The sequence below is a fragment of the Nothobranchius furzeri genome, chromosome 15, assembly GCF_043380555.1.
Source record: "Nothobranchius furzeri strain GRZ-AD chromosome 15, NfurGRZ-RIMD1, whole genome shotgun sequence".
Lineage (NCBI taxonomy): Eukaryota > Metazoa > Chordata > Actinopteri > Cyprinodontiformes > Nothobranchiidae > Nothobranchius > Nothobranchius furzeri.
Genome location: NC_091755.1, coordinates 3,156,952 through 3,177,518, shown reverse-complemented (window position 1 = coordinate 3,177,518; position 20,567 = coordinate 3,156,952).

Below are 20,567 nucleotides of genomic sequence, written 5' to 3'. Positions count from 1 at the left end.
GAAAACAAGGTCCAATCAGGCTGAAACGTTACAAGAAGGTAGAATCTATTGAGTTGTAAGTGATCTGAACGTTTCATGATGATCGCACATTCCTATAGGGGGTCAAACCATGTCCCAAAGGTCACCGGGCCTGGTGTCACTTTAAAGAAGTAGTCCAGTTACACCTTTGTGGGCTTATAACTTGGCTTCTGAATATCCTAGAGAGGTCAGGTTTTTTTAGAGTACTCCAATTAACAGCCCCCATTACCACTAAAAGGAATGGAGTCATTAGCACTTATGGTTTTTAAATGGCACCCAGAATTATGTTGCACGAAGCACAATTTCACATCATTTTGGGTTCATTTGTGTGAAAACAAGGTCCAATCAGGCTGAAACGTTACAGGAAGGTAGAATCTATTGAGTTGTAAGTGATCTGAACGTTTCATGATGATAGCACTTTCCTAAGGGGTCAAACCATGTCCCAAAGGTCACCGGATCTGGTGTCAATTTAAAGAAGTAGTCCAGTTACACATTTGTGGGCTTATAACTTGGCTTCTGAATGTCCTAGAGATATCAGGTTTGTTTTAGTATACTCCAATCAACAGCCCCTACAACCACAAAAAGGAATGGAGTCATTAGCACTTATGGTTTGTAAATGGCACCCAGAATTATGTTGCACGAAGCACAATTTCACATCATTCTGGGTCCATTTGTGTGAAAACGAGGTCCAATCAGGCTGAAACGTTACAAGAAGGTAGAATCTATTGAGTTGTAAGTGATCTGAACGTTTCATGATGATCGCACATTCCTCTAGGGGGTCAAACCATGTCCCAAAGGTCACCGGGCCTGGTGTCACTTTAAAGAAGTAGTCCAGTTACACCTTTGTGGGCTTATAACTTGGCTTCTGAATGTCCTAGAGAGGTCAGGTTTGTTTTAGTGTACTCCAATCAACAGCCCCTACAACCACAAAAAGGAATGGAGTCATTAGCACTTATGGTTTCTAAATGGCACCCAGAATTATGTTGCACGAAGCACAATTTCACATCATTCTGGGTTCATTTGTGTGAAAACAAGGTCCAATCAGGCTGAAACGTTACAGGAAGGTAGAATCTATTGAGTTGTAAGTGATCTGAACGTTTCATGATGATAGCCCTTTCCTAAGGGGGTCAAACCATGTCCCAAAGGTCACCGGATCTGGTGTCAATTTAAAGAAGTAGTCCAGTTACACATTTGTGGGCTTATAACTTGGCTTCTGAATGTCCTAGAGAGGTCAGGTTTGTTTTAGTGTACTCCAATCAACAGCCCCTACAACCACAAAAAGGAATGGAGTCATTAGCACTTATGGTTTGTAAATATCACCCAGAATTATGTTGCACGAAGCACAATTTCACATCATTCTGGGTCCATTTGTGTTAAAACAAGGTCCAATCAGGCTGAAACATTACAGGAAGGTAGAATCTATTAAGTTGTAAGTGATCTGAACGTTTCATGATGATAGCACTTCCCTAAGGGGGTCAAACCATGTCCCAAAGGTCACCGGATCTGGTGTCAATTTAAAGTAGTAGTCCAGTTACACATTTGTGGACTTATAACTTGGCTTCTGAATGTCCTAGAGAGATCAGGTTTGTTTTAATGTACTCCAATCAACAGCCCCTACAACCACAAAAAGGAATGGAGTCATTAGCATTTATGGTTTGTAAATGGCACCCAGAATTATGTTGCACGAAGCACAATTTCACATCATTCTGGGTTCATTTGTGTGAAAACAAGGTCCAATCTGGCTGAAACGTTACAGGAAGGTAGAATCTATTGAGTTGTAAGTGATCTGAACGTTTCATGATGATAGCACTTTCCTAAGGGGGTCAAACCATGTCCCAAAGGTCACCGGATCTGGTGTCAATTTAAAGAAGTAGTCCAGTTACACATTTGTGGGCTTATAACTTGGCTTCTGAATGTCCTAGAGCGATCAGGTTTGCTTTAGTGTACTCCAATCAACAGCCCCTACAACCACAAAAAGGAATGGAGACATTAGCACTTATGGTTTTTAAATGGCACCCAGAATTATGTTGCACGAAGCACAATTTCACATCATTCTGGGTTCATTTGTGTGAAAACAAGGTCCAATCAGGCTGAAACAATACAGGAAGGTAGAATCTATTGAGTTGTAAGCGATCTGAACGTTTCATGATGATCGCACTTTCCTAAGGGGGTCAAACCATGTCCCAAAGGTCACTGGATCTGGTGTCACTTTAAAGAAGTAGTCCAGTTACACATTTGTGGGCTTATAACTTGGCTTCTGAATGTCCTAGAGAGGTCAGGGTTGTTTTAGTGTACTCCAATCAACAGCCCCTACAACCTCAAAAAGGAATGGAGTCATTAGCACTTATGGTTTTTAAATGGCACCCAGAATTATGTTGCACGAAGCACAATTTCACATCATTCTGGGTCCATTTGTGTGAAAACAAGGTCCAATCAGGCTGAAACGTTACAGGAAGGTAGAATCTACTGAGTTGTAAGTGATCTGAACGTTTCATGATGATAGCACTTTCCTAAGGGGGTCAAACGATGTCCCAAAGATCACCGGATCTGGTGTCAATTTAAAGAAGTAGTCCAGTTACACATTTGTGGGCTTATAACTTGGCTTCTGAATGTCCTAGAGAGATCGGGTTTGTTTTAGTGTACTCCAATCAACAGCCCCTACAACCACAAAAAGGAATGGAGTCATTAGCACTTATGGTTTGTAAATGGCACCCAGAATTATGTTGCACGAAGCACAATTTCACATCATTCTGGGTCCATTTGTGTGAAAACAAGGTCCAATCAGGCTGAAACGCTACAAGAAGGTAGAATCTATTGAGTTGTAAGTGATCTGAACGTTTCAAGATGATCGCACATTCCTATAGGGGGTAAAACCATGTCCCAAAGGTCACCGGGCCTGGTGTCACTTTAAAGAAGTAGTCCAGTTACACCTTTGTGGGCTTATAACTTGGCTTCTGAATGTCCTAGAGAGGTTAGGTTTGTTTTAGTGAACTCCAATCAACAGCCCCTACAACCACAAAAAGGAATGGAGTAATTAGCACTTATGGTTTGTAAATGGCCCCCAGAATTATGTTGCACGAAGCACAATTTCACATCATTCTGGGTCCATTTGTGTGAAAACAAGGTCCAATCAGGCTGAAACGTTACAGGAAGGTAGAATCTATTGAGTTGTAAGTGATCTGAACGTTTCATGATGATAGCACTTTCCTAAGGGGGTCAAACCATAACCCAAAGGTCACCGGATCTGGTGTCAATTTAAAGAAGTAGTCCAGTTACACATTTGTGGGCTTATAACTTGGCTTCTGAACGTCCTAGAGACATCAGGTTTGTTTTAGTATACTCCAATCAACAGCCCCTACAACCACAATAAGGAATGGAGTCATTAGCACTTATGGTTTTTAAATGGCACCCAGAATTATGTTGCACGAAGCACAATTTCACATCATTCTGGGTTCATTTGTGTGAAAACAAGGTACAATCAGGCTGAAACGTTACAGGAAGGTAGAATCTATTGAATTGTAAGTGATCTGAACGTTTCATGATGATAGCACTTTCCTAAGGGGGTCAAACCATGTCCCAAAGGTCACCGGGCCTGGTGTCACTTTAAAGAAGTAGTCCAGTTACACCTTTGTGGGCTTATAGCTTGGCTTCTGAATATCCTAGAGAGGTCAGGTTTGTTTTAGAGTACTCCAATTAGCAGCCCCATTACCACTAAAAAGGAATGAAGTCATTAGCATTTATGGTTTGTAAATGGCACCCAGAATTATGTTGCACGAAGCACAATTTCACATCATTCTGGGTTCATTTGTGTGAAAACAAGGTCCAATCAGGCTGAAACGTTACAGGAAGGTAGAATCTATTTAGTTGTAAGTGATCTGAAGGTTTCATGATGATAGCACTTTCCTAAGGGGGTCAAACCATGTCCCAAAGGTCACCGGGCCTGGTGTCACTTTAAAGAAGTAGTCCAGTTACACATTCGTGGGCTTCTAACTTGGCTTCTGAATGTCCTAGAGAGATCAGGTTTGTTTTAATGTACTCCAATCAACAGCCCCTACAACCACAAAAAGGAATGGAGTCATTAGCACTTATGGTTTGTAAATGGCACCCAGAATTATGTTGCACGAAGCACAATTTCACATCATTCTGGGTTCATTTGTGTGAAAACAAGGTCCAATCAGGCTGAAACGTTACAGGAAGGTAGAATCTATTGAGTTGCAAGTGATCTGAACGTTTCATGATGATAGCACTTTCCTAAGGGGGTCAAACCATGTCCCAAAAGTCACCGGATCTGGTGTCAATTTAAAGAAGTAGTCCAGTTACACATTTGTGGGCTTATAACTTGGCTTCTGAATGTCCTAGAGAGATCAGGTTTGTTTTAGTGTACTCCAATCAACAGCCCCTACAACCACAAAAAGGAATGGAGTCATTAGCACTTATGGTTTGTAAATGGCACCCAGAATTATGTTGCACGAAGCACAATTTCACATCATTCTGGGTCCATTTGTGTGAAAACAAGGTCCAATCAGGCTGAAACGTTACAGGAAGGTAGAATCTATTGAGTTGTAAGTGATCTGAACGTTTCATGATGATAGCACTTTCCTAAGGGGGTCAAACCATGTCCCAAAGGTCACCGGATCTGGTGTCAATTTAAAGAAGTAGTCCAGTTACACATTTGTGGGCTTATAACTTGGCTTCTGAATGTCCTAGAGAGATCAGGTTTGTTTTAGTGTACTCCAATCAACAGCCCCTACAACCACAAAAAGGAATGGAGTCATTAGCACTTAAGGTTTGTAAATGGCACCCAGAATTATGTTGCACGAAGCACAATTTCACATCATTCTGGGTTCATTTGTGTGAAAACAAGGTCCAATCAGGCTGAAACGTTACAGGAAGGTAGAATCTATTGAGTTGTAAGTGATCTGAATGTTTCATGATGATAGCACTATCCTAAGGGGGTCAAACCATGTCCCAAAGGTCACCGGATCTGGTGTCAATTTAAAGTAGTGGTCCAGTTACACATTTGTGGGCTTATAACTTGACTTCTGAATGTCCTAGAGAGATCAGATTTGTTTTAATGTACTCCAATCAACAGCCCCTACAACCACAAAAAGGAATGGAGTCATTAGCACTTATGGTTTGTAAATGGCACCCAGAATTATGTTGCACGAAGCACAATTTCACATCATTCTGGGTCCATTTGTGTGAAAACAAGGTCCAATCAGGCTGAAACTCTACAAGAAGGTAGAATCTATTGAGTTGTAAGTGATCTGAATGTTTCAAGATGATCGCACATTCTTATAGGGGGTAAAACCATGTCCCAAAGGTCACCGGGCCTGGTGTCACTTTAAAGAAGTTGTCCAGTTACACCTTTGTGGGCTTATAACTTGGCTTCTGAATGTCCTAGAGAGGTCAAGTTTGTTTTAGTGTACTCCAATCAACAGCCCCTACAACCACAAAAAGGAATGGAGTCATTAGCACTTATGGTTTGTAAATGGCACCCAGAATTATGTTGCACGAAGCACAATTTCACATCATTCTGGGTTCATTTGTGTGAAAACAAGGTCCAATCAGGCTGAAACGTTACAGGACGGTAGAATCTATTGAGTTGTAAGTGATCTGAACGTTTCATGATGATAGCACTTTCCTAAGGGGGTCAAACCATGTCCCAAAGGTCACCGGATCTGGTGTCAATTTAAAGAAGTAGTCCAGTTACACATTTGTGGGCTTATAACTTGGCTTCTGAATGTCCTAGAGAGATCAGGTTTATTTTAGTGTACTCCAATCAACAGCCCCTACAACCACAAAAAGGAATGGAGTCATTAGCACTTATGGTTTTTAAATGGCACCCAGAATTATGTTGCACGAAGCACAATTTCACATCATTCTGGGTCCATTTGTGTGAAAACAAGGTCCAGTCAGGCTGAAACGTTACAGGAAGGTAGAATCTATTGAGTTGTAAGTGATCTGAACGTTTCATGATGATAGCACTTTCCTAAGGGGGTCAAACCATGTCCCAAAGGTCACTGGATCTGGTGTCAATTTAAAGAAGTAGTTCAGTTACACATTTGTGGGCTTATAACTTGGCTTCTGAATGTCCTAGAGAGATCAGGTTTGTTTTAATGTACTCCAATCAACAGCCCCTACAACCACAAAAAGGAATGGAGTCATTAGCACTTATGGTTTGTAAGTGGCACCCAGAATTATGTTACACGAAGCACAATTTCACATCATTCTGGGTCAATTTGTGTGAAAACAAGGTCCAATCCGGCTGAAACGCTACAAGAAGGTAGAATCTATTGAGTTGTAAGTGATCTGAACGTTTCAAGATGATCGCACATTCCTATAGGGGGTCAAACCATGTCCCAAAGGTCACCGGGCCAAGTGTCACTTTAAAGAAGTAGTCCAGTTACACCTTTGTGGGCTTATAACTTGGCTTCTGAATGTCCTAGAGAGGTTAGGTTTGTTTTAGTGTACTCCAATCAACAGCCCCTACAACCACAAAAAGGAATGGAGTCATTAGCACTTATGGTTTTTAAATGGCACCCAGAATTATGTTGCACGAAGCACAATTTCACATCATTCTGGGTTCATTTGTGTGAAAACAAGGTCCAATCAGGCTGAAACGTTACAGGAAGGTAGAATCTATTGCGTTGTAAGTGATCTGAATGTTTCATGATGATAGCACTTTCCTAAGGGGGTCAAACCATGTCCCAAAGGTCACCGGATATGGTGTCAATTTAAAGAAGTAGTCCAGTTACACATTTGTGGGCTTATAACTTGGCTTCTGAATGTCCTAGAGCGATCAGTTTTGTTTTAGTGTACTCCAATCAACAGCCCCTACAACCACAAAAAGGAATGGAGTCATTAGCACTTATGGTTTTTAAATGGCACCCAGAATTATGTTGCACGAAGCACAATTTCATATCATTCTGGGTTCATTTGTGTGAAAACAAGGTCCAATCAGGCTGAAACGTTACAGGAAGGTAGAATCTATTGAGTTGTAAGTGATCTGAACGTTTCATGATGATAGCACTTTCCTAAGGGGGTCAAACCATGTCCCAAATGTCACCGGATCTGGTGTCAATTTAAAGAAGTAGTCCAGTTACACATATGTGGGCTTATAACTTGGCTTCTGAATGTCCTAGAGAGATCAGGTTTGTTTTAGTGTACTCCAATCAACAGCCCCTACAACCACAAAAAGGAATGGAGTCATTAGCACTTATGGTTTGTAAATGGCACCCAGAATTATGTTGCACGAAGCACAATTTCACATCATTCTGGGTCCATTTGTGTGAAAACAAGGTCCAATCAGGCTGAAACATTACAGGAATTGTAGAATCTATTAAATTGTAAGTGATCTGAATGTTTCATGATGATAGCACTTCCCTAAGGGGGTCAAACCATGTCCCAAAGGTCACCGGATCTGGTGTCTAAAGAAGTAGTCCAGTTACACATTTGTGGGCTTATAACTTGGCTTCTGAATGTCCTAGAGAGATCAGGTTTGTTTTAGTATACTCCAATCAACAGCCCCTACAACCACAAAAAGGAATGGAGTCATTAGCACTTATGGTTTTTAAATGGCACCCAGAATTATGTTGCACGAAGCACAATTTCACATCATTCTGGGTTCATTTGTGTGAAAACAAGGTCCAATCAGGCTGAAACGTTACAGGAAGGTAGAATCTATTGAGTTGTAAGTGATCTGAACGTTTCATGATGATAGCACTTTCCTAAGGGGGTCAAACCATGTCCCAAATGTCACCGGATCTGGTGTCAATTTAAAGTAGTAGTCCAGTTACACATTTGTGGGCTTATAACTTGGCTTCTGAATGTCCTGGAGAGGTCAGGTTTGTTTTAATGTACTCCAATCAACAGCCCCTACAACCACAAAAAGGAATGGAGTCATTAGCACTTATGGTTTGTAAATGGCACCCAGAATTATGTTGTACGAAGCAAAATTTCACATCATTCTGGGTTCATTTGTGTGAAAACAAGGTCCAATCAGGCAGAAACGTTACAGGAAGGTAGAATCTATTGAGTTGTAAGTGATCTGAACGTTTCATGATGATAGCACTTTCCTATAGGGGGTCAAACCATGTCCCAAAGGTCACCGGGCCTGGTGTCACTTTAAAGAAGTAGTCCAGTTACACCTTTGTGGGCTTATAACTTGGCTTCTGAATGTCCTAGAGAGATCAGGGTTGTTTTAGTGTACTCCAATCAACAGCCCCTACAATCACAAAAAGGAATGGAGTCATTAGCACTTATGGTTCTTAAATGGCACCCAGAATTATGTTGCACGAAGCACAATTTCACATCATTCTGGGTCCATTTGTGTGAAAACAAGGTCCAATCAGGCTGAAACGTTACAGGAAGGTAGAATCTATTGAGTTGTAAGTGATCTGAACGTTTCAAGATGATCGCACATTCCTATAGGGGGTAAAACCATGTCCCAAAGGTCACCGGGCCTGGTGTCACTTTAAAGAAGTAGTCCAGTTACATCTTTGTAGGCTTATAACTTGACTTCTGAATGTCCTAGAGAGATCAGGTTTGTTTTAATGTACTCCAATCAACAGCCCCTACAACCACAAAAAGGAATGGAGTCATTAGCACTTATGGTTTGTAAATGGCACCCAGAATTATGTTGCACGAAGCACAATTTCACATCATTCTGGGTTCATTTGTGTGAAAACAAGGTCCAATCAGGCAGAAACGTTACAGGAAGGTAGAATCTATTGAGTTGTAAGTGATCTGAACGTTTCATGATGATAGCACTTTCCTAAGGGGGTCAAACCATGTCGCAAAGGTCACCGGATCTGGTGTCACTTTAAAGAATTAGTCCAGTTACACATTTGTGGGCTTATAACTTGGCTTCTGAATGTCCTAGAGAGATCAGGTTTGTTTTAGTGTACTCCAATCAACAGCCCCTACAACCACAAAAAGGAATGGAGTCATTAGCACTTATGGTTTGTAAATGGCACCCAGAATTATGTTGCACGAAGCACAATTTCACATCATTCTGGGTTCATTTGTGTGAAAACAAGGTCCAATCAGGCAGAAACGTTACAGGAAGGTAGAATCTATTGAGTTGTAAGTGATCTGAACGTTTCATGATGATAGCACTTTCCTAAGGGGGTCAAACCATGTCCCAAAGGTCACCGGATATGGTGTCAATTTAAAGAAGTAGTCCAGTTACACATTTGTGGGCTTATAACTTGGCTTCTGAATGTCCTAGAGCGATCAGTTTTGTTTTAGTGTACTCCAATCAACAGCCCCTACAACCACAAAAAGGAATGGAGTCATTAGCACTTATGGTTTTTAAATGGCACCCAGAATTATGTTGCACGAAGCACAATTTCATATCATTCTGGGTTCATTTGTGTGAAAACAAGGTCCAATCAGGCTGAAACGTTACAGGAAGGTAGAATCTATTGAGTTGTAAGTGATCTGAACGTTTCATGATGATAGCACTTTCCTAAGGGGGTCAAACCATGTCCCAAAGGTCACCGGATCTGGTGTCAATTTAAAGAAGTAGTCCAGTTACACATATGTGGGCTTATAACTTGGCTTCTGAATGTCCTAGAGAGATCAGGTTTGTTTTAGTGTACTCCAATCAACAGCCCCTACAACCACAAAAAGGAATGGAGTCATTAGCACTTATGGTTTGTAAATGGCACCCAGAATTATGTTGCACGAAGCACAATTTCACATCATTCTGGGTCCATTTGTGTGAAAACAAGGTCCAATCAGGCTGAAACATTACAGGAATTGTAGAATCTATTAAATTGTAAGTGATCTGAATGTTTCATGATGATAGCACTTCCCTAAGGGGGTCAAACCATGTCCCAAAGGTCACCGGATCTGGTGTCTAAAGAAGTAGTCCAGTTACACATTTGTGGGCTTATAACTTGGCTTCTGAATGTCCTAGAGAGATCAGGTTTGTTTTAGTATACTCCAATCAACAGCCCCTACAACCACAAAAAGGAATGGAGTCATTAGCACTTATGGTTTTTAAATGGCACCCAGAATTATGTTGCACGAAGCACAATTTCACATCATTCTGGGTTCATTTGTGTGAAAACAAGGTCCAATCAGGCTGAAACGTTACAGGAAGGTAGAATCTATTGAGTTGTAAGTGATCTGAACGTTTCATGATGATAGCACTTTCCTAAGGGGGTCAAACCATGTCCCAAATGTCACCGGATCTGGTGTCAATTTAAAGTAGTAGTCCAGTTACACATTTGTGGGCTTATAACTTGGCTTCTGAATGTCCTGGAGAGGTCAGGTTTGTTTTAATGTACTCCAATCAACAGCCCCTACAACCACAAAAAGGAATGGAGTCATTAGCACTTATGGTTTGTAAATGGCACCCAGAATTATGTTGTACGAAGCAAAATTTCACATCATTCTGGGTTCATTTGTGTGAAAACAAGGTCCAATCAGGCAGAAACGTTACAGGAAGGTAGAATCTATTGAGTTGTAAGTGATCTGAACGTTTCATGATGATAGCACTTTCCTATAGGGGGTCAAACCATGTCCCAAAGGTCACCGGGCCTGGTGTCACTTTAAAGAAGTAGTCCAGTTACACCTTTGTGGGCTTATAACTTGGCTTCTGAATGTCCTAGAGAGATCAGGGTTGTTTTAGTGTACTCCAATCAACAGCCCCTACAATCACAAAAAGGAATGGAGTCATTAGCACTTATGGTTCTTAAATGGCACCCAGAATTATGTTGCACGAAGCACAATTTCACATCATTCTGGGTCCATTTGTGTGAAAACAAGGTCCAATCAGGCTGAAACGTTACAGGAAGGTAGAATCTATTGAGTTGTAAGTGATCTGAACGTTTCAAGATGATCGCACATTCCTATAGGGGGTAAAACCATGTCCCAAAGGTCACCGGGCCTGGTGTCACTTTAAAGAAGTAGTCCAGTTACATCTTTGTAGGCTTATAACTTGACTTCTGAATGTCCTAGAGAGATCAGGTTTGTTTTAATGTACTCCAATCAACAGCCCCTACAACCACAAAAAGGAATGGAGTCATTAGCACTTATGGTTTGTAAATGGCACCCAGAATTATGTTGCACGAAGCACAATTTCACATCATTCTGGGTTCATTTGTGTGAAAACAAGGTCCAATCAGGCAGAAACGTTACAGGAAGGTAGAATCTATTGAGTTGTAAGTGATCTGAACGTTTCATGATGATAGCACTTTCCTAAGGGGGTCAAACCATGTCGCAAAGGTCACCGGATCTGGTGTCACTTTAAAGAATTAGTCCAGTTACACATTTGTGGGCTTATAACTTGGCTTCTGAATGTCCTAGAGAGATCAGGTTTGTTTTAGTGTACTCCAATCAACAGCCCCTACAACCACAAAAAGGAATGGAGTCATTAGCACTTATGGTTTGTAAATGTCATCCAGAATTATGTTGCACGAAGCACAATTTCACATCATTCTGGGTCCATTTGTGTGAAAACAAGGTCCAATCAGGCTGAAACGTTACAAGAAGGTAGAATCTATTGAGTTGTAAGTGATCTGAACGTTTCATGATGATCGCACATTCCTATAGGGAGTCAAACCATGTCCCAAAGGTCACCGGGCCTGGTGTCACTTTAAAGAAGTAGTCCAGTTACACATTTGTGGGCTTATAACTTGGCTTCTGAATATCCTAGAGAGGTCAGGTTTGTTTTAGAGTACTCCAGTTAACAGCCCCCATTACCCCAAAGAGGAATGGAGTCATTAGCACTTATGGTTTTTAAATGGCACCCAGAATTATGTTGCACGAAGCACACTTTCACATCATTCTGGGTTCATTTGTGTGAAAACAAGGTCCAATCAGGCTGAAACGTTACAGGAAGTTAGAATCTATTGAGTTGTAAGTGATCTGAACGTTTCATGATGATAGCACTTTCCTAAGGGGGTCAAACCATGTCCCAAAGGTCACCGGATCTGGTGTCAATTTAAAGAAGTAGTCCAGTTACACATTTGTGGGCTTATAACGTGGCTTCTGAATGTCCTAGAGAGATCAGGTTTTTTTTAGTATACTCCAATTAACAGCCCCTACAACCACAAAAAGGAATGGAGTCATTAGCACTTATGGTTTTTAAATGGCACCCAGAATTATGTTGCACGAGGCACAATTTCACATGATTCTGGGTCCATTTGTGTGAAAACAAGGTCCAATCAGGCTGAAACGTTACAGGAAGTTAGAATCTATTGAGTTGTAAGTGATCTGAACGTTTCATGATGATAGCACTTTCCTAAGGGGATCAAACCATGTCCCAAAGGTCACCGGATCTGGTGTCAATTTAAAGAAGTAGTCCAGTTACACATTTGTGGGCTTATAACTTGGCTTCTGAATGTCCTAGAGAGATCAGGTTTGTTTTAATGTACTCCAATCTACAGCCCCTACAACCACAAAAAGGAATGGAGTCATTAGCACTTATGGTTTGTAAATGCCACCCAGAATTATGTTGCACGAAGCACAATTTCACATCATTCTGGGTTCATTTGTGTGAAAACAAGGTCCAATCAGGCAGAAACGTTACAGGAAGGTAGAATCTATTGAGTTGTAAGTGATCTGAACGTTTCATGATGATAGCACTTTCCTAAGGGGATCAAACCATGTCCCAAAGGTCACCGGATCTGGTGTCAATTTAAAGAAGTAGTCCAGTTACACATTTGTGGGCTTATAACTTGGCTTCTGAATGTCCTAGAGAGATCAGGTTTGTTTTAATGTACTCCAATCAACAGACCCTACAACCACAAAAAGGAATGGAGTCATTAGCATTTATGGTTTGTAAATGGCACCCAGAATTATGTTGCACGAAGCACAATTTCACATCATTCTGGGTTCATTTGTGTGAAAACAAGGTCCAATCAGGCTGAAACGTTACAGGAAGGTAGAATCTATTTAGTTGTAAGTGATCTGAACGTTTCACGATGATAGCACTTTCCTAAGGGGGTCAAACAATGTCCCAAAGTTCACCGGATCTGGTGTCAATTTAAAGAAGTAGTCCAGTTACACATTTGTGGGCTTAAAACTTGGCTTCTGAATGTCCTAGAGCGATCAGGTTTGCTTTAGTGTACTCCAATCAACAGCCCCTACAACCACAAAAAGGAATGGAGACATTAGCACTTATGGTTTTTTAAATGGCACCCAGAATTATGTTGCACGAAGCACAATTTCACATCATTCTGGGTTCATTTGTGTGAAAACAAGGTCCAATCAGGCTGAAACGTTACAGGAAGGTAGAATCTACTGAGTTGTAAGTGATCTGAACGTTTCATGATGATAGCACTTTCCTAAGGGGGTCAAACCATGTCCCAAAGATTACCGGATCTGGTGTCAATTTAAAGAAGTAGTCCAGTTACACATTTGTGGGCTTATAACTTGGCTTCTGAATGCCCTAGAGAGATCAGGTTTGTTTTAGTGTAATCCAATCAACAGCCCCTACAACCACAAAAAGGAATGGAGTCATTAGCACTTATGGTTTGTAAATGGCACCCAGAATTATGTTGCACGAAGCACAATTTCACATCATTCTGGGTCCATTTGTGTGAAAACAAGGTCCAATCAGGCTGAAACGCTACAAGAAGGTAGAATCTATTGAGTTGTAAGTGATCTGAACATTTCAAGATGATCGCACATTCCTATAGGGGGTAAAACCATGTCCCAAAGGTCACCGGGCCTGGTGTCACTTTAAAGAAGTAGTCCAGTTACACCTTTGTGGGCTTATAACTTGGCTTCTGAATGTCCTAGAGAGGTTAGGTGTGTTTTAGTGTACTCCAATCAACAGCCCCTACAACCACAAAAAGGAATGGAGTCATTAGCACTTATGGTTTGTAAATGGCACCCAGAATTATGTTGCACGAAGCACAATTTCACATCATTCTGGGTTCATTTGTGTGAAAACAAGGTCCAATCAGGCTGAAACGTTACAGGAAGGTAGAATCTATTTAGTTGTAAGTGATCTGAACGTTTCATGATGATAGTGCTTTCCTAAGGGGATCAAACCATGTCCCAAAGGTCACCGGATCTGGTGTCAATTTAAAGAAGTAGTCCAGTTACACATTTGTGGGCTTATAACTTGGCTTCTGAATGTCCTACAGAGATCAGGTTTGTTTTAGTGTACTCCAATCAACAGCCCCTACAACCACAAAAGGAATGGAGTCATTAGCACTTATGGTTTGTAAATGGCACCCAGAATTATGTTGCACGAAGCACAATTTCACATCATTCTGGGTTCATTTGTGTGAAAACAAGGTCCAATCAGGCTGAAACGTTACAGGAAGGTAGAATCTATTGAGTTGTATGTGATCTGAAGGTTTCATGATGATAGCACTTTCCTAAGGGGGTCAAACCATGTCTCAAAGGTCAGCGGATCTGGCGTCAATTTAAAGAAGTAGTCCAGTTACACATTTGTGGGCTTATAACTTGGCTTCTGAATGTCCTAGAGCGATCAGGTTTGTTTTAGTGTACTCCAATCAACAGCCCCTAGAACCACAAAAAGGAATGGAGACATTAGCACTTATGGTTTTTAAATGGCACCCAGAATTATGTTGCACGAAGCACAATTTCACATCATTCTGGGTTCATTTGTGTGAAAACAAGGTCCAATCAGGCTGACACCTTACAGGAAGGTAGAATCTATTGAGTTGTAAGTGATCTGAACGTTTCATGATGATAGCACTTTCCCAAGGGGGTCTACCCATGTCCCAAAGGTCACCGGATCTGGTGTCAATTTAAAGAAGTAATCCAGTTACTCATTTGTGGGCTTATAACTTGGCTTCTGAATGCCCTAGAGAGATCAGGGTTGTTTTAGTATACTCCAATCAACATACCCTACAACCACAAAAAGGAATGGAGTCATTAGCAGTTATGGTTTTTAAATGGCACCCAGAATTATGTTGCACGAAGCACAATTTCACATCATTCTGGGTTCATTTTGTGTGAAAACAAGGTCCAATCAGGCTGAAACGTTACAGGAAGGTAGAATCTATTGAGTTGTAAGTGATCTGAACGTTTCATGATGATAGCACTTTCCTAAGGGGGTCAAACCATGTCCCAAAGGTCACCGGATCTGGTGTCAATTTAAAGAAGTAGTCCAGTTACACATTTGTGGGCTTATAACTTGGCTTCTGAATGTCCTAGAGAGATCAGGTTTGTTTTAATGTACTCCAATCAAGAGACCATACAAACACAAAAAGGAATGGAGTCATTAGCACTTATGGTTTGTAAATGGCACCCAGAATTATGTTGCACGATTCACAATTTCACATCATTCTGGGTCCATTTGTGTGAAAACAAGGTCCAATCAGGCTGAAACGCTACAAGAAGGTAGAATCTATTGAGTTGTAAGTGATCTGAACGTTTCAAGATGATCGCACATTCCTATAGGGGGTAAAACCATTTCCCAAAGGTCACCGGGCCTGGTGTCACTTTAAAGAAGTAGTCCAGTTACACGTTTGTGGGCTTATAACATGGCTTCTGAATGTCCTAGAAAGATCAGGTTTGTTTTAATGTACTCCAATCAACAGCCCCTACAACCACAAAAAGGAATGGAGATATTAGCACTTATGGTTTGTAAATGGCACCCAGAATTATGTTGCACGAAGCACAATTTCACATCATTCTGGGTTCATTTGTGTGAAAACAAGGTCCAATCAGGCTGAAACGTTACAGGAAGGTAGAATCTACTGAGTTGTAAGTGATGTGAAAGTTTCATGATGATAGCACTTTCCTAATGGGGTGAAACCATGTCCCAAAGGTCACCGGATCTGGTGTTAATTTAAAGAAGCAGTCCAGTTACACATTTGTGGGCTTATAACATGGCTTCTGAATGTCCTAGAGAGATCAGGTTTGTTTTAATGTACTCCAATCAACAGCCCCTACAACCACAAAAAGGAATGGAGATAATAGCACTTATGGTTTGTAAATGGCACCCAGAATTATGTTGCACGAAGCACAATTTCACACCATTCTGGGTTCATTTGTGTGAAAACAAGGTCCAATCAGGCTGAAACGTTACAGGAAGGTAGAATCTACTGAGTTGTAAGTGATCTGAACGTTTCATGATGATAGCACTTTCCTAATGGGGTCAAACCATGTCCCAAAGGTCACCGGAACTGGTGTCAATTTAAAGAAGTAGTCCAGTTACACATTTGTGGGCTTATAACTTGGCTTATGAATGTCCTAGAGAGATCAGGTTTGTTTTAGCGTACTCCAATTAACAGCCCCCATTACCCCAAAAAGGAATGGAGTCATTAGCACTTATGGTTTTTAAATGGCACCCAGAATTATGTTGCACGAAGCACAATTTCACATCATTCTGGGTTCATTTGTGTGAAAACAAGGTCCAATCAGGCTGAAACGTTACAGGAAGGTAGAATCTATTGAGTTGCAAGTGATCTGAACGTTTCATGATGATAGCACTTTCCTAAGGGGGTCAAACCATGTCCCAAAAGTCACCGGATCTGGTGTCATTTTAAAGAAGTAGTCCAGTTACACATTTGTGGGCTTATAACTTGGCTTCTGAATGTCCTAGAGAGATCAGGTTTGTTTTAGTGTACTCCAATCAACAGCCCCTACAACCACAAAAAGGAATGGAGTCATTAGCACTTATGGTTTGTAAATGGCACCCAGAATTATGTTGCACGAAGCACAATTTCACATCATTCTGGGTCCATTTGTGTGAAAACAAGGTCCAATCAGGCTGAAACGCTACAAGAAGGTAGATTCTATTGAGTTGTAAGTGATCTGAATGTTTCAAGATGATCGCACATTCCTATAGGGGGTAAAACCATGTCCCAAAGGTCACCGGGCCTGGTGTCACTTTAAAGTAGTAGTCCAGTTACACCTTTGTGGGCTTATAACTTGGCTTCTGAATGTCCTAGAGAGGTTAGTTTGTTTTAGTGTACTCCAATCAACAGCCCCTAAAACCACAAAAAGGAATGGAGTCATTAGCACTTATGGTTTGTAAATGGCACCCATAATTATGTTGCACGAAGCACAATTTCACATCATTCTGGGTTCATTTGTGTGAAAACAAGGTCCAATCAGGCTGAAACGTTACAGGAAGGTAGAATCTATTGAGTTGTAAGTGATCTGAACGTTTCATGATGATAGCACTTTCCTAAGAGGGTCAAACCATGTCCCAAATGTCACCGGATCTGGTGTCACTTTAAAGAAGTAGTCCAGTTACACATTTGTGGGCTTATAACTTGGCTTCTGAATGTCCTAGAGAGGTCAGGTTTGTTTTAGTGTACTCCAATCAACAGCCCCTACAACCACAAAAAGGAATGGAGTCATTAGCACTTATGGTTTGTAAATGGCACCTAGAATTATGTTGCACGAAGCACAATTTCACATCATTCTGGGTCCATTTGTATGAAAACAAGGTCCAATCAGGCTGAAACGTTACAGGAAGGTAGAATCTATTGAGTTGTAAGTGATCTGAACGTTTCATGATGATAGCACTTTCCTAAGGGGGTCAAACCATGTCCCAAAGGTCACCGGATCTGGTGTCAATTTAAAGAAGTAGTCCAGTTACACATTTGTGGGCTTATAATTTGGCTTCTGAATGTCCTAGAGAGATCAGGTTTGTTTTAGTGTACTCCAATCAACAGCCCCTACAACCACAAAAAGGAATGGAGTCATTAGCACTTAAGGTTTGTAAATGACACCCAGAATTATGTTGCACGAAGCACAATTTCACATCATTCTGGGTCCATTTGTGTGAAAACAAGGTCCAATCAGGCTGAAACGCTACAAGAAGGTAGAATCTATTGAGTTGTAAGTGATCTGAACGTTTCATGATGATAGCACTTTCCTAAGGGGGTAAAACCATGTCCCAAAGGTCACCGGGCCTGGTGTCACTTTAAAGAAGTAGTCCAGTTACACCTTTGTTGGCTTATAACTTGGCTTCTGAATGTCCTAGAGAGGTTAGGTTTGTTTTAGTGTTCTCCAATCAACAGCCCCTACAACCACAAAAAGGAATGGAGTCATTAGCACTTATGGTTTGTAAATGGCACCCAGAATTATGTTGCACGAAGCACAATTTCACATCATTCTGGGTTCATTTGTGTGAAAACAAGGTCCAATCAGGCTGAAACGTTACAGGAAGGTAGAATCTATTGAGTTGCAAGTGATCTGAACGTTTCATGATGATAGCACTTTCCTAAGGGGGTCAAACCATGTCCCAAAAGTCACCGGATCTGGTGTCATTTTAAAGAAGTAGTCCAGTTACACATTTGTGGGCTTATAACTTGGCTTCTGAATGTCCTAGAGAGATCAGGTTTGTTTTAGTGTACTCCAATCAACAGCCCCTACAACCACAAAAAGGAATGGAGTCATTACCACTTATGGTTTGTAAATGGCACCCAGAATTATGTTGCACGAAGCACAATTTCACATCATTCTGGGTCCATTTGTGTGAAAACAAGGTCCAATCAGGCTGAAACGCTACAAGAAGGTAGATTCTATTGAGTTGTAAGTGATCTGAATGTTTCAAGATGATCGCACATTCCTATACGGGGTAAAACCATGTCCCAAAGGTCACCGGGCCTGGTGTCACTTTAAAGTAGTAGTCCAGTTACACCTTTGTGGGCTTATAACTTGGCTTCTGAATGTCCTAGAGAGGTTAGTTTGTTTTAGTGTACTCCAATCAACAGCCCCTAAAACCACAAAAAGGAATGGAGTCGATAGCACTTATGGTTTGTAAATGGCACCCATAATTATGTTGCACGAAGCACAATTTCACATCATTATGGGTTCATTTGTGTGAAAACAAGGTCCAATCAGGCTGAAACGTTACAGGAAGGTAGAATCTATTGAGTTGTAAGTGATCTGAACGTTTCATGATGATAGCACTTTCCTAAGAGGGTCAAACCATGTCCCAAATGTCACCGGATCTGGTGTCACTTTAAAGAAGTAGTCCAGTTACACATTTGTGGGCTTATAACTTGGCTTCTGAATGTCCTAGAGAGGTCAGGTTTGTTTTAGTGTACTCCAATCAACAGCCCCTACAACCACAAAAAGGAATGGAGTCATTAGCACTTATGGTTTGTAAATGGCACCTAGAATTATGTTGCACGAAGCACAATTTCACATCATTCTGGGTCCATTTGTATGAAAACAAGGTCCAATCAGGCTGAAACGTTACAGGAAGGTAGAATCTATTGAGTTGTAAGTGATCTGAACGTTTCATGATGATAGCACTTTCCTAAGGGGGTCAAACCATGTCCCAAAGGTCACCGGATCTGGTGTCAATTTAAAGAAGTAGTCCAGTTACACATTTGTGGGCTTATAATTTGGCTTCTGAATGTCCTAGAGAGATCAGGTTTGTTTTAGTGTACTCCAATCAACAGCCCCTACAACCACAAAAAGGAATGGAGTAATTAGCACTTAAGGTTTGTAAATGACACCCAGAATTATGTTGCACGAAGCACAATTTCACATCATTCTGGGTCCATTTGTGTGAAAACAAGGTCCAATCAGGCTGAAACGCTACAAAAAGGTAGAATCTATTGAGTTGTAAGTGATCTGAACGTTTCATGATGATAGCACTTTCCTAAGGGGGTAAAACCATGTCCCAAAGGTCACCGGGCCTGGTGTCACTTTAAAGAAGTAGTCCAGTTACACCTTTGTTGGCTTATAACTTGGCTTCTGAATGTCCTAGAGAGGTTAGGTTTGTTTTAGTGTTCTCCAATCAACAGCCCCTACAACCACAAAAAGGAATGGAGTCATTAGCACTTATGGTTTGTAAATGGCACCCAGAATTATGTTGCACGAAGCACAATTTCACATCATTCTGGGTTCATTTGTGTGAAAACAAGGTCCAATCAGGCTGAAACGTTACAGGAAGGTAGAATCTATTGAGTTGTAAGTGATCTGAATGTTTCATGATGATAGCACTTTCCTAAGGGGGTCAAACCATGTCCCAAAGGTCACCGGATCTGGTGTCAATTTAAAGTAGTAGTCCAGTTACACATTTGTGGGCTTATAACTTGACTTCTGAATGTCCTAAGCCCCTTTCAGACAGGCCATGAAAAACGGAAATTTGCCGGAATCTGTCCGTAAGACCTTTCTGTCTGATTGACACATGGCATGGTTTGACCCCCTTAGGAAAAATGCGATCATCATGAAATGTTCAGATCACTTAAAACTCAATAGATTCTACCTTCCTGTATTGTTTCAGCCTGATTGGACCTTGTTTTCACACAAATGAACCCAGAATGATGTGAAATTGTGCTTCGTGCAACATAATTCTGGGTGCCATTTAAAAACCATAAGTGCTAATGTCTCCATTCCTTTTTGTGGTTGTAGGGGCTGTTGATTGGAGTACACTAAAGCAAACCTGATCGCTCTAGGACATTCAGAAGCCAAGTTATTAGCCCAGAAATGTGTAACTGGACTACTTCTTTAAATTGACACCAGATCCGGTGACCTTTGGGACATGGTTTGACCCCCTTAGGAAAGTGCTATCATCATGAAACGTTCAGATCACTTACAACTCAATAGATTCTACCTTCCTGTAACGTTTCAGCCTGATT